The following is a 13,888-nucleotide window of genomic DNA, read 5'->3' as shown; positions in this document are numbered from 1 at the left end:
ACACACACACACAGAGACACACACACACACAGACACACAGACAGAGTAAACAATGTTTTCAAACACACACTTTCCAGCAGTAATATTCCTGGATTTCTCGTAGATGTCGTCATATAACTGTACGTCAGTCAAATCTCCTCAGGACGACCCGCTGCTTTCTGGGATCACTGCAGGTTTGTGTGTGTGTGTGAGAGAGAGAGAGAGAGAGAGAGAGTAACAGTAATAAAGATGGAGGATTTCCTGTCAGGACCTGAACGTCCTTTTCTTCCATGTTTGTAGAACTGTGTAATGGCCTTTCTAAAAAATGGTTTGAACCTCACGGTCTGACATTAAAACACTTATCTACGTCTGAGTCAAGAAAATCTACTGCTGCCCAAAGTGACTCAACAGCGCCTACAACTGTTTAAAAACACAAATCTGCAAATCTTTGGTCGCCTTTTAACACATTTGTTTTTTTTTTATTTAGCGGTAGTGTAGAGACGTGACATATTTTTGCAGAATGCCGCGGCGATTTCACCTTCTCTGAATTAGAGGACTCTCAAACCCACGGGTGTCGTGGATGATGAGCCCAGTTTATGAGTTTTTAATTGAAAACACGGCGGTGTGGCTGCCGCCTCACTCCCTCCACTGATTCACTTCTCCAACTCTCAGCATCAGTCATTCTGCTGTCGTATCTCATTTCTCCACAGAACTCCTTCGCTGCCTCCAGGCAGGTCGGAGCAAAGGGCCAACGCTCCGAGGAATTAGGGGATTATAGGTAATTCTGTGGATTTCAGATGAGAAGACGAAAGCAGCTTCTCTCTGTGGGATGAAAACTAATCGAGACACAAACTCTTGTTTCTTCTCTGATGTATCAAACCTCCAGGAACTCAGAGCGTGACCTACGAGTAGGCCGTGATCCACAGTTTAGGAAACAGCACAAAAAAAAAAAAAAAAAAACTTTGCAAGATGCATTGGGAAATGGCTGAGAGTTCATTCAGGAAGTGGATAATGGAGAAAGTCACTCAGCGGCTGATTTAATCTGGACTCAGACTCCTCCAGCTTCAGCTGAGGATTCCATTCACTTTCATTTACTTTTCGGACTCTCTGGAGTACACAGGATGTTGACGATTATCCAGAGGAGGAGCGTGGAGGACCATGACCTTTAGATGATATGTTAACGTTAGCGCGATTGTTTTTAGGGTTATCAATTTTGATCTAAGCCCACACTTGTGTCTGTAGAGAGAGAGAGAACACACGCCTCCAAACGCCTGTTTAAATGATAGCACCAACACCGGCAGATCCCGTCAGAAACACCAACATCAACTTCGCTTCTTAATCCTCATTTAAAAGCAATTTACCTCCTCCTCCTCCTTTCCTCCTCCTTCAACTCCTCCTCGGGACTAAAAGGCTTAAAAAGCAGAAATCGATTCAGGATCACAGCATTTAAGAGGATTCAGCCTCTCAGTCTGTCACAAGGAGAGTGAAGCTAATCAACCTATCAGACACTAATCAATGCCAACAAATCAGGTGGTGAACCACAGCAGTTTAGCTCTGACTCACTCTGAGTCTTTAAACAAAAACGTGGAAGATTTAGAGACTTCGCAAGTGTCGGCATCGAAGTTTTGGAATTTAGAATTTGGGGGGAAACAAAGAGGAAAAAAACCTCCCTGAAGTCATATTTCTGGAATTTGGGGGAAACAAAGAGGGAAAAAAACCTCCCTGAAGTCATATTTCTGACACTGTCTTCTTTGATATTCTTACAAAAGTGTACATAATTCTATTAATTAAAGTGAAGGACCACAGGAAAGTCCCAGACTTTTGATGACCTTCAATTTGAACGTGTCAAGTTCTAACTCTTTACTAACTCTAACGTCTAGTGTGGGGACATTTTTAGCTCACTCAGGGATCAGACCTGGTGTTTTGGCCAGTTGGTCTCAAAGTTCATTTGGACTTTACTTTGATATTCCTGGCAGACTTTTGGTCAGTTTAATTGGTCACACAGCTCTAACCAGAACCAGGGTTCCTAAAGTCAGGGACTAGAACTCCCTCAGGGCTCGGCTTCAATATAAGGCTCACAGATGAGAAGGCTCCACTGCAACACAGTCGCAGCCTGTCTGTCAATGTGCAGAGCAGACTCTCGTCTGTTCCAGTTTTCGGGATCATTTCCTGTGGCTGGCACGTCAACAAATCACTGATCTGCTTCAGCAAACATTAGCTCCACCTCAGCCATGAATCCACAGCAGCTCCGCAACACAGACTGTTAATCAGCAAACAAATCAAAGCCTAACGGGTCAGCGTGAGGGTGACGAGTGGGTGGGAGAAGAGAGCGATGTCATCTGGAATTTCTTCCATAAACTTGTGCGTAGGAGGACGTCACTACGGCACTGCCGATGATTCCTAAACACAAACACGCAGGTGGACGGGCGGGAGGAAGAATCGCCTGCTCTGATTGGAAACGTTACTCATTATGGTGATGTAATGCGCACACACACACTTCCTCCTTTAGATCCCGGTCTCGTCAGCCCGGGTCCAATCAGGAGCCGGAGAATGTGCTTTCTATGCTAATGAGGTTTGAGGTCTCGGGGTCGCAGCAGATGAGAGAAGATGCTGGAAGAAATCTGCACTTCATGATGATAACGTACACCTGATCAGATCTGTGACCTCCTTCTCTGTCTCCTCCTCCACTTTGGCCTCCGTCACCTCCTCTTTCATGACTTCTTTCACTTTATTCTACACTGTCAATTCTTTGAATTAACATTAACATTTAAAATCTAATTTCTTTCTATTCGTTCACGGGTTCACAACACTAACGACTCAAACCTGGACCTGGTTTTTGAACTTCTTTTGATCTCTGACTTTTCTTCTTCTTTTCTTGACTTCTTTGATCATTTGGACTCGACCAGGTCTTAAACTGACCCTATTTTGGCTAATAATGACTAATACTTTATTACTTATAACAACCAAGACTGAATTCACCTGAACTGTGTGGACCTGATCCAACATTTCATTTTTCTCTGAGGTTTTAAATCTGACTTTGTTGTTGAATAAACACAACTAGTTGATTCAGACATTCACCATCAACCATTCTGACATTTTCTTTGAGAGAATAAACACAACTAGTTGATTCAGACTTCATCAACCATTCTGACATTTTCTTTGAGACTAACACATTTTACACTCTCACATTTTATTCATTCTGAACACCAAGAATAAAATTGGACAGTCCATTTTGAGTTCTCTCTGTTTTTAAATCCAGACTGGAAGAATAAAAACTCAATTTTCTAATCCCTCAGATCTGGAGTCCATCACACTGTAGTCAACAACGACGTTGCACTTCAGGTAATTCTGGGACAGTATTGATTTGAACAAAAACAAACTTCTCTTTCCTTTCCTCTTCCTCCCTCTCTTCATCTTTTTTTTTTAATGTTTAATGTTGTGAATTCATCCTTGGCTGTTTTGTTTTCCGTCTTCCTCCTCCCTGTCGACTTCCACATCCCCCCTGATACATCACTCTCTCCCTGCATCTCACTTTTCCTTCCTCTTCCTCATCTGTCTCCATTGCTCCTAATTATATTTGCTATGAATATATTTATGACTGCATTATTACTGGAGAACAGCAGCAGCAGCAGCAGCAGCAGTAACAACAGCAGCAGCAGCAGCAGTAACAGCAGCAGCAGCAGCAGCAGCAGCAGTAACAACAGCAGCAGCAGCAGCAGTAACAGCAGCAGCAGCAGCAGCAGCAGCAGCATCAACAGCAGCAGCAGCAGTAACAGCAGCAGCAGCTACACTAGCGTGTGGATTTAAGCTCGTGATAAAGTGCGATGACTACACAGGTCGTCCCGACACAAAACACTGCACATAATTAGAGGAAGAGTTACTGCCGAGTTACTGAACACAAGAAAAGGGGTTTTAATCACAGCTAACACATGGATAAAAAACACGTGACGCAGATAAATTAGCCTAAAGTGGATGAAAAAAAAAAACAATGTCTGATGGAAAACCTCCTCCTAGACTTTTGGGTAAAAATACTGACAAAAATATCTGAAAAAAATGAAGCTCGGGTTTTTCTGAGTTTGAAAATAATAAAAAAAACAACTAGGAAATAAATCCAGTTCAGTTATTAAAAGGCAACTGGAAGGATTGTGAACTGTAGAAAGTAAAGATTTTTGATCACGTTAAAATGGCTCCAAGATTGAGAGCAGAGTCACTCTCTTATATGAAGAGATGTCGTAAAAGCCAAAAAAAAAACCCTTTAACTTCTTTTTTCCCCACTTGATTTGGAATCACTTTCTCATACTGTTCAGTTCATTTCCTGCCTCTTCGGTGGTTCACCTCTATCACTCGCTCTCCCACCACTTTCAATTACACATTTTTCCTATTTGATCCATCAGCCTCTCCCGTCTCCCCCTCCTCCCCCTTTCATCGCTCATTTAAATCTCCCACCTCTGCTCTTTCCTCTCACTTACATTTCTTTAAACCCTCATCTTCTTTTCCTTCTCTTTCTCTCTTGTTCCATCATCTTCATCCATTTCCTCCTCCTCACCTCGGCTCCGTCTCTAATCCCCTCATTTTCAATCTCTTCAGTTCCTCCTGCACCTCCCAATCACTCTTCCCCCCTCCCCCTCTTTCCCCCTTAACCGGCATTATTTCCTCATCACGACGTCTATTTTTCCTTCCACTATTTCTCTCTTCCTTCCTGTCACAGTCCATCACTCTCATCCTTCATCGATCACATTTATCCAGACCCTCTTTACTTCCTACGCTTCCTCTCTCCTCGTCTCTGTGTTTTTTGAATTTTCACTGATATAATCTTCCTGGGTTTCATTCAAAAACATCACTCAGGAAGTTTAGGTTTTAAGCTACGACGACGCCCCCAGACCTCAGTTAATAACTCTGATTTCCTGACTGATAAGGAAGTCGGAGTCTGACGGAGCCGTGGAGTCAACGTCATAGACTTTGTTGCTCCGGGACAAAACACTGATAGTTCTAATGGATCAGAGAACGGCTCTGCAGCTGACGTACCATTATATCAGAGCACCGTGACATGACAGCACTTTAAAATATAAGGAAAATGCTTTAAAGTTGCAGCAATGAAGTCTGAGGAGAGTTGGACAAAGGATGATGTTGGAGATGGAGCTTCAAGGCACAGGAAATAGAGGAAGAAGGAGGTGAGAGACGGGGAGGAGTGGAGGACGATCATAAACTGTGGAGAACCTTCTAGAGAGTTCCTTAAAACCAAATTCTACCAACAATATGTTGTGAGGTTTCCAGATGTTTAGTTTGTTTGTCTTGTAACTTTTTCAAACTTTGACCCATGCTAACCTTTGAAGTTGAGGTTTTCACCCAAATATTTATTAAGTTTTACCACATCTTTTAATTGTGTCTATATGATCTGTGCGCAGAGCGATGCTGCTTGTGTCCATTTGTCAGCCATGTGTAAAAACATGACTCAGACTCTCAGCCTAAACCCTCCGTAAATGTGCCTGGAGCCAGCAGATCCGCCGCTGGATATTTTCCCATCAGTAATGAAGATGGATTTTGGAAACAGTTTCTTACAGAGCTTCAATCCTTAAATTAAAAATGAGCCACAACATTAATTATGTAAAAAGATTAGTTACCAGGCAACAGGGAATTTATGTCGTGGTTAACAGATCAATACGGTGGGAGGAGCCACAGGCTGCAGGTATGAGAAGACCGAGTCTCCACAACGATGGTACACCGTCTGTGTGTACAGCAGAGTGTGTGTTAGACTGTTTGATGACTGCTGATAAAAGTAGATGCAGGTTTGTTTGTTTTTTTGACAACACATTTCCTCACACAGTCACTTTGTTTTGGCAGCAAACGACTGATAATCAACAGTCTCACTTCAGCCACGCTGACGATGATCAGAGGTTAAGACACACACACCGAGACACCATTAACCATTTCACCACAGTCCAGTCCAGGCTGTACATGGACTCTGGGACAGATTACAGTCTCCACAAGTCCAGTGTGCCATTGTTTTGAATGAGGAGGTGGAGCTACAGAAGACAGAAGTGTTGGAACGTCACCAAGGAACGAAGACCGATCAGAAAACAACTGCACTGTCGAGTCCAAGCCTCTGATCCACATCCAAGAGTAATAATAATGATATCTTAGAAGATGGCACTCAAACATCTAAAGGCTACAGGCTGTGCTGCCCCCTACTGTTCATGCCTGCACGCCATAGCAGCAGAAGTCGCTTTGACTCTCACTGGTTTTCATTAAAGTCCATTTGGAGGAAAATTGTCCTCTGTGGACGACAAACTGGATAATGAGACATGGAGACACCAGCAGCAGCAGAAGGAGGGGAATACCTTTGAACCACGTGTGTGTGTGTGTGTGTGTGTGCACATGAGAGCGCACGTGTGTCTGCTACCTGCAGATCGAAACAACCTGCAGATCTAAACATGTCTGCCTCTCCATCTGTCTGCTTCAACACAGTAGGGAAAAAGAAAAAAAAAAGTCGGCCTTAAATCGCCTTCTTTCAGGTGACGATGCTGACGAACCTGATAATTAAGGTGTTCGATTCCGATGTGAAAAGTGAGTTCCTGGGTTTATTCTTGAAGATAATAATAAATCACTGTCAGATCAGTTTGTCCTCCTTGTCCTACTGGAGGAGAGGGTATTTAGGCCCGGAAATACTACCCTGGGTACTCACATTTACTTCATGTATTTACTTCACGGTTGTCGTCTTTTGTTTTTGTATCTGGTAACTACTTCATGAGGCAAAAACACACGTGTACTACATGCAGTATTATAGGGTAAAAGGTTCTATAAAAAAATCATATTTTTGTAGTTCCTGATATAATTCTGACTTCTTGTTGTGAAACACAGCATGAATGTGTTTACGGTTGACTTTTATTTGACCTCCTTTCAAAGCTTTAGAACATTTGCTCTTTTCTTTTGCGACTTCTCTGACATTTCGTGGCTTCGTCTCCACGAGGCGACAGAAGAAGAGAAGGAGAGGTTGAACGGCAGCAGACCTGATGAATCACCGGCAGAGACTCCAAACACCGATCCAACCCCAGATTACTTTAATGAAGACGCTAACATGTTAATTAGACTCGCTCGCACATGAGCGCACAGCGCGCGTGTGTGTGTGTCTCTGAGGAGTCACACACACACAGCAGTGTAGGAAAAGTGAGCCGTCATCATTTATTCCTCAGGTTGGCAGCTCGCTGAGCTTGTCCTCTCTAACGAGTTAAGAGCGGCGCTGCAGAGAGACAGACTCCGCCCACCTGCGGCTCATCAGGAGAAGACATCAGATAAATGAGACGTCCTGGGATTGTAGTACGTTATCTCGACTACTGCTGTTACACACACACACACACACACACACACACACACATGTAGAGGCCTGCTATACACAGGTGAATCAGAGACAAATGTGAGGATCTTAAAAACACATTTTTGTTGAGAAATAAACATGTTTGAACAGACGCAGCAGCCGAAAAGGAAAAAAAGAAAATTATTTTTGGTAGGTTTCAGTTTACTCCTGAATTTCCACCCAAATCACAGTGATGGGGGTCAATGGAGCGCTCCCTACTGGTCTACTTTTCCGTGTCACTTATCTAACATGTTGGCAGTGTGTCGTGGTGCTTCGACATGAAAACTTAAAACTTTGACATGAAACTGAAACCTAGGAGACTCAACCCAGAGATTCAAACTTTTGTGAAATGGCCTAAAACTGTACGGACCTGACAGGAAATTGACAAGGATATTCTGAGACTTAATCTACGTCTTAAAAATCTAGAAACTTGACTTGAACTTTTCTGCGTTGACCTAGATTTAGAATCCAATTCCAAGACCCGACCACTAGTTGGCACTGCCCTGGACGTCTTGGTCAATTTCAATTGTTTTTAGGTTCAAAACTGCACAGAGAAGAACACCAGTGACTTTATCTCACGGTGATGATTTTTCACGGTGTGGTCATTTATGCCACAGAAGAAAATATCGATTAAGGATCTAAAATCAATGTTTTTTTTTTTCTTCTATGGACTTGAGGGAGAATAAATTGTTCAAACGTTTCTTCTATGGACTTTGATGAGGGAGAATGAATTGTTCAAACGTTTTGTTTTCCTAGCAGACAAAGGTGTGAGTTGAGAGATCAGACACATCTTCTCTCTGGGTTCAAGGACATGCAGTCAATCATTGATGCATCTTTAAGTTTTAAGTTTTTTTTTTTTATTTTTTTATTTCATTAGCTTTGGTTTTTGACACAGCAGCTGGCTGAATATGGGGAGAAAATTAAAGCATTAATTTCAATAAAGTGTAAATTTCAAAGACCTGTCACACAGACAATAATGAATATTAATGTGTTCATTTAAACATCTACGTGCGACGGTGACAGATGCCGAAAAATCATCATCACTGCGCTTCGTCAACGTCATCTGATTCTGATTCACACTGATTCATCTCTGCTCTTCAAACAAACCAATCACCATCTGTTTCACATAAGTAATAGGAGGATTTATAATAAGGATTCATCAGTGCTGGAGTTCGGGGGCACTGGGATGTAAAAACCACTTTCATGTTGCCTTAGAAACTTTTTTTTTTTGTACAAGTTTGACAGAGAATATTGTTGTGACTGATGAATTTGAACTTTTGTTAACGCGCCTGGAGGAGATGTTTACGGTTTGGATCAGTGTTTGTGCCACAATTTGACAGGTTTCAACTATGGATTGCTGCACGCAGTGAGTAATTATTAGTTCACAAACAAACAAACAATAAAATAAAGGTGTTGAATTCTGAATACCATGCTTTACCAAGGTAAAGCAGTAAAACAAAACTGACAGTTTTGTCAAATATACTCAAAGGTTTCACTGCTGATGTTGAGTTCATACAAGACAAGAGAGACAGAAATAGAGATCTTATTCCATCAGGACATTTTTAGCGCGCGCACACACACACACACACAGTCAGTCAGACAGAAACGCGTCGTTATGGTTTTTGTTCCTCGTGCACTGTAGTTGAATCTCCTCTTTCTGTCACTTCTGTGACCTTGTTCTCCTCCTCCCTGATTCTGAACATGTTCTTTCCTGAGAACTGAGATCAGCAGGGAGACACTCTCACCCTCCCTCACCCCTCCTCACCCATGTCGCTCCCAAGCCTCTGTTCCACTGCTACACTGAGGCACAAATGAGACGAAAAGGTGAAACAGGATGTTTCTGTTAATTCACACTCTCTCACACACACACACACACACTTACACTTATTCCTCTACAGGTCAAGAAATCCATTTACACCTGAGCAGAGAAGAGCAGCAGGGATCTGTACCGGCAATAATCCACGGTACGATTTGATCGGAAAAAAAAAAGAAAAAAAAAAAACAACCAACAGAAAAGAGTGAAGAATCAAATTATGTTGAATCTGTGCTCCTTAAATCAAGGTTAGCATCAGAGATGTGTTTAAACCAAACAGCAGCGTCTCAATCACTCCAGCACCTTTGTCTGCTAACACTAGCCGTCGCAGCAACACAAAAAAGCACATTAGCGCATTAGCATTGCTAAAAATAAAGGAAATGGCTAGATAAGGCTAGATAAGCTACAGGGCAGCGCTAGCATGATGTAGAATTTATTAGCCGACTCCATTCATTCATAGTTTCAAGTTCAAGTTTTTTCTTTTTACCAGGTGTTAGCCTTTATGTCCAGGGTGTCTAGCAGCAGGTGGCGCTCACGACAGCGTAAGTGCAGCTCGCACACTGTTTCATCAACTTTTCTGTTTACTTAATTAAACAGCAGAAAAATAAATAAATCTGACATTTTGGTGGCAAATAAACTCAGACATGTTTCTGCTGAGTCGTCCTTCAGTCACACACACGACTCATCTCCTCCCACTGGTTCACCATATTTTGGATCAATCAAAACTACGACCATGTGCCATCTCCAGCAGGCGCAAACACACGCACCAAGATGAGATGTGGTGAAGTCTGACGTTGAGCTACATCTCATTTTTTTTCCTGTTTATCTGCAGGAAGCGTTGCTGTGAACACAGTGAGAGACGATGAGACGACTTCACTCGGTCTAAACATAGACATCAAATCTCTGCGAGAAGCTAAACCTTCAAATTAACCTTTGGCCAACAGTGAACGCGGCGGCAGCGGCGGTGGCTGTGGTGAACGCTGGTGCTGCTGGGCCAAAAGAACAAATAATCATCTTATAAGTTAATCATCACGATCAAACCGTACTTCAAGGAGGAATTTAGAATCTGAAATGAAAGGCCTGGTCTTAGAGCGGCATCATTTATGACTGATATTCAGAGTTTTCTTTAGTTTGATGTCACATACTCTGGAGTTTTTGACAGGTGTGTAAAGCAGAGATTTAGAGAAATTTGACATAAAATATTGGGATCTTTGTGCGCTGTGTATTTCCAGAAGGTTTTTAGTGTTAATGTAAATAAATTAAGGAAAAAAAAAACTCTAAAATCCACTTTCTAGGTTGTTTTAAAAGTGTTAATGTAAATAAATTAAGAAAAAAAACCTCTAAAATCCACTTTCTAGGTTGTTTTCTTTCAATCATTATGTTTCATCATTTCCTTAAAGAAAAGACAAAGACAAAAACATGGAAGCTATTGGTGGAAATAATAAAAAAAAATTAATAAAATAAAGTAGCTGCCATTTCCTTAAAGAAAAGAAAACATTTCAATTATAAAAATGTTGCCCAAAAACATGGAAACTACTGGTGCCAATAAAAAAAATTAATAAAATAAAGTAGCTGATCTTTATAATTATGCAAAGAAATGATGATTAATGTATAAAATATCCATAACTTGTTGCCTAAAAAAACAGGTATAACAAGTAACAAGTAACATATCTGCTTCTAATCAGCTTGAAACTGACTGAGTCCCATGTGTTCGTTTCATATTAATGAGGAGGAAACGAACAACGAGAAAACCATGAAGACACTTTCCTACGACTCCGAAGAAATACGTCTGAAAACGACACCAAACACACCGCGTCCTCCGACATGTTTCGGCAGGCAGTGAGATGTGTGTCTGCGTGACACGCATGATGATGGCAGTGATGACATCATCGCTGCTGACACCCCACACCAGCTGTCAATCATTCAGCAGGGACACAGATTCAGCCGAGCAACTGCTCTGCAGCCTCCACAACGTCTGTGTGTGTGTGTGTGTGTGTGTTGGACTTCTCAAACATCAAGTGCATTAAAACAAAGCTCTGATTCATCCAACGTTATCTAATGCAAATGTCAATTTTCTGATTAAAACATTACGAGCTGTCACATCTTTAAAACTGTCAGAAACTGGACAGTTTTATCTGGTCAGAAATAGCAACTACTGACGACTTCATGACAAAAAGCTGGGGTTGGTAAAAAAAAAAAAAAAATCATATCCTTGTGTCACGACTGCCGTAAACGATGTAAATCAATTCATAATAATCACTTAAGCTCACAACGATACAGGAGCTGTTGATCTGCTGCTGCCCCCTGTGGTCAGTTTGTGTCACTGAATATTTCAGTGCAGACGTTCTGATGGAGGCAGGAGTTGATCAACAGTTGACTGGTTTTCTCTCTGGACTTTGGCCCCGGGGGGAGGAGGAGTTCATAAACTTTAGTTTCCTGTTGGAAACATCTGTCTGACGGTGATGCAAAACAAAAACATCAAAAGATCGGAATCCCTTTAAAGTTTGATGGCGCAGACACGTTAAGTCAGTTTGCAGATGAAGCTCTGCCAGAATCACATGTATAAACAGGACAAGAGCCGCAGACTCTTACAGGACAAATCCAAGCGCCGATCATTTGGACACTAAAGCTTTGACAAACATCCAGAGAGTGAGCGGCGGCGGTCGCTGCCATCAGGGCAGCGTGTCGGGGATTTGAGCTGCGTCAGTGATGTCACCCTGAAGGATGTAGAGCGTCTCGTCTTAAGATCTGACAGGGGCTTGTTGGCAGTGAACTGTGAAGCTGCTGGATGAAGGCGCGCTCAGCGGGAGCAAAGCAATAAATGTCTGCTGCACTGACGAAGTGGAGGGTTCAGGAAAAAATTCATCCCGGGCAGCTTTACTTTCCATATTTTTTAATAAAGTTAGCGCTTTTTTTTTTTTTAATTCAATTTTAAAGATATCTCTGCAGGATTTAACAAGCTGAAAGATTTCATCTGATATATTGTAACATAGTTGGTAATTTTCTACTATTTTCTAAGGATGTTTAGTGGGATATTGATTGGGGCCTGAGCAGCTGGGAGTTGTTAGGAACCTAATACACACCCAGGTATTTCTGAGTGTCTAAACAGAGGATGGAGAAGAAACCAAATATTGCCAAAAAATAAATTTAAATTAAGCAGTCATTAGCCATGGGCTTGGCGAAAATTTCTGAAGACTTTTCCTTTATGTTGGCCATCATCTACGAGTCATAAACTCGAACTTCTCCGGAGTCCACTTACATTTATGCCTGTACAAACTGAAACTGCACAATAACAGCTTCAAAACATTTCAACTTCGGCTAACTACCAGGCTCAGTCGTCCCTTCATTAGTCTGTAATTAGGTCGGCAACAAGCCATTCAGCCCTTAGATACGAAAATGAAAACCATTTTTTGTTGACAATTTGTGAAAGAGACTTTGTTGTGCGTAAAGCGTTGCATTCGAGTCCTAGGACAGTGGAGGCATCACTGGCATTTATCTGACTTCAAGTATGTTAACGGTCGAGTATAAAGGGCCATACGGTAATATGGAGATAACATGTTATTATACCACCTTAAAACATAAACATAACCATTTCAGCAGGGACACAAAAACCAGTTTCTCCTCAAACTCCAACAGGAAGAGAAAGGCGTTCAGGTCCGTCAACACTTCCTGCAACACTCCAGTCAATAAACGGTGAGAATCTCCCTTTAACATCATGAAGAGTTTGCAGGAGCGTCTGCTCCTGGAGGAGACCCCTCGTCCACACATGACTGTTTGATATGTAGGAAGTGGTCCAGGCTGAGACGGATCGCTGCACAAACAAATGTTTGTTCTGCCCCTCACACATACAGTACACACACACAAAAACTGGCATCGGCAGCTGTGTGTGTGTGTGTGTGTCAGTGTGTGTGGTCACCAGCTGTCCACCAGTTCTTTTCCTTAGAGGGAGGAGCTTAAAGATAATAGAAAAAAGACCCAAAACTCATTTTACAGCTGCAGTTGTTGTTTTTATGGTCTGTCTAATTTAGTGATTATACTTTTTGGAACAGTTTTTTTTACTTGATATGAACGTGTGACACTAATGCGTTTTTTGTTTTTGCAAATTCTTTTTTATTTGACGTTCTGTACGTGAAGAAAATGTATATTATATGTTTATCAAATCCTAAATACATGTTTCTTTAATATTTTTCTACATAATAACTCCTAATATTTCCACAGTTTCTGTATTGTTGATTATGGTTTTTATATTGTTTTTACTTAAGGGATACATTTACTTTTTAAAACCATTATTAAATGTGATGTGATGTTTTTAAACTTTATGTAATTTGGTAGACTTTGACAGAGCATTTTTCAAAAATGAAATGTTTTCTCTGCTCCTTTCCTCTTTGGGATTTTGGTGAAAGGGTGAAATCAAACAATAACAAAAACAAAGATAAAAAATATATTAATTTTGAATCAATTTAAGGGAAGAGGAAAAGATGGAGAGTCGTTTGAATGAAGATGTAGAGCTGAAGGGATAAGAGAGGGAGGAGAGAGCCGTCAATCAGCGAGGCGGGGTCAAGGGTCAAGAGGAGGGGGCGGTACTTTACAAGTCAGAAAACACAGCAGAGGAGAAGGGTCGTCACGCTTCTGCGCATCTGTGGGGACTTTTTTTTTTATTTTCTCTCCCTCGACCTGCATCATCTGAGGACGGACGAACAGACGGAGTGATGGATGGAGAGACAGCAGGAGGGAGTGAAGGGTGG

At 41.6% G+C, this 13,888-nt stretch overlaps 1 protein-coding gene across 1 annotated transcript in view; it reads right to left on the bottom strand.

The window, feature by feature from the left end:
* The window catches only part of fars2 (phenylalanyl-tRNA synthetase 2, mitochondrial), a 42,403-nt gene that overhangs the window by 13,336 nt on the left and 15,179 nt on the right, over positions 1 to 13,888 (bottom strand). The window lies entirely within an intron of this gene.

This window comes from Cynoglossus semilaevis, chromosome 3, assembly GCF_000523025.1.
Source record: "Cynoglossus semilaevis isolate Cse_v1.0 chromosome 3, Cse_v1.0, whole genome shotgun sequence".
NCBI lineage: Eukaryota > Metazoa > Chordata > Actinopteri > Pleuronectiformes > Cynoglossidae > Cynoglossus > Cynoglossus semilaevis.
This window is presented reverse-complemented; position numbering and strand designations above follow the sequence as displayed.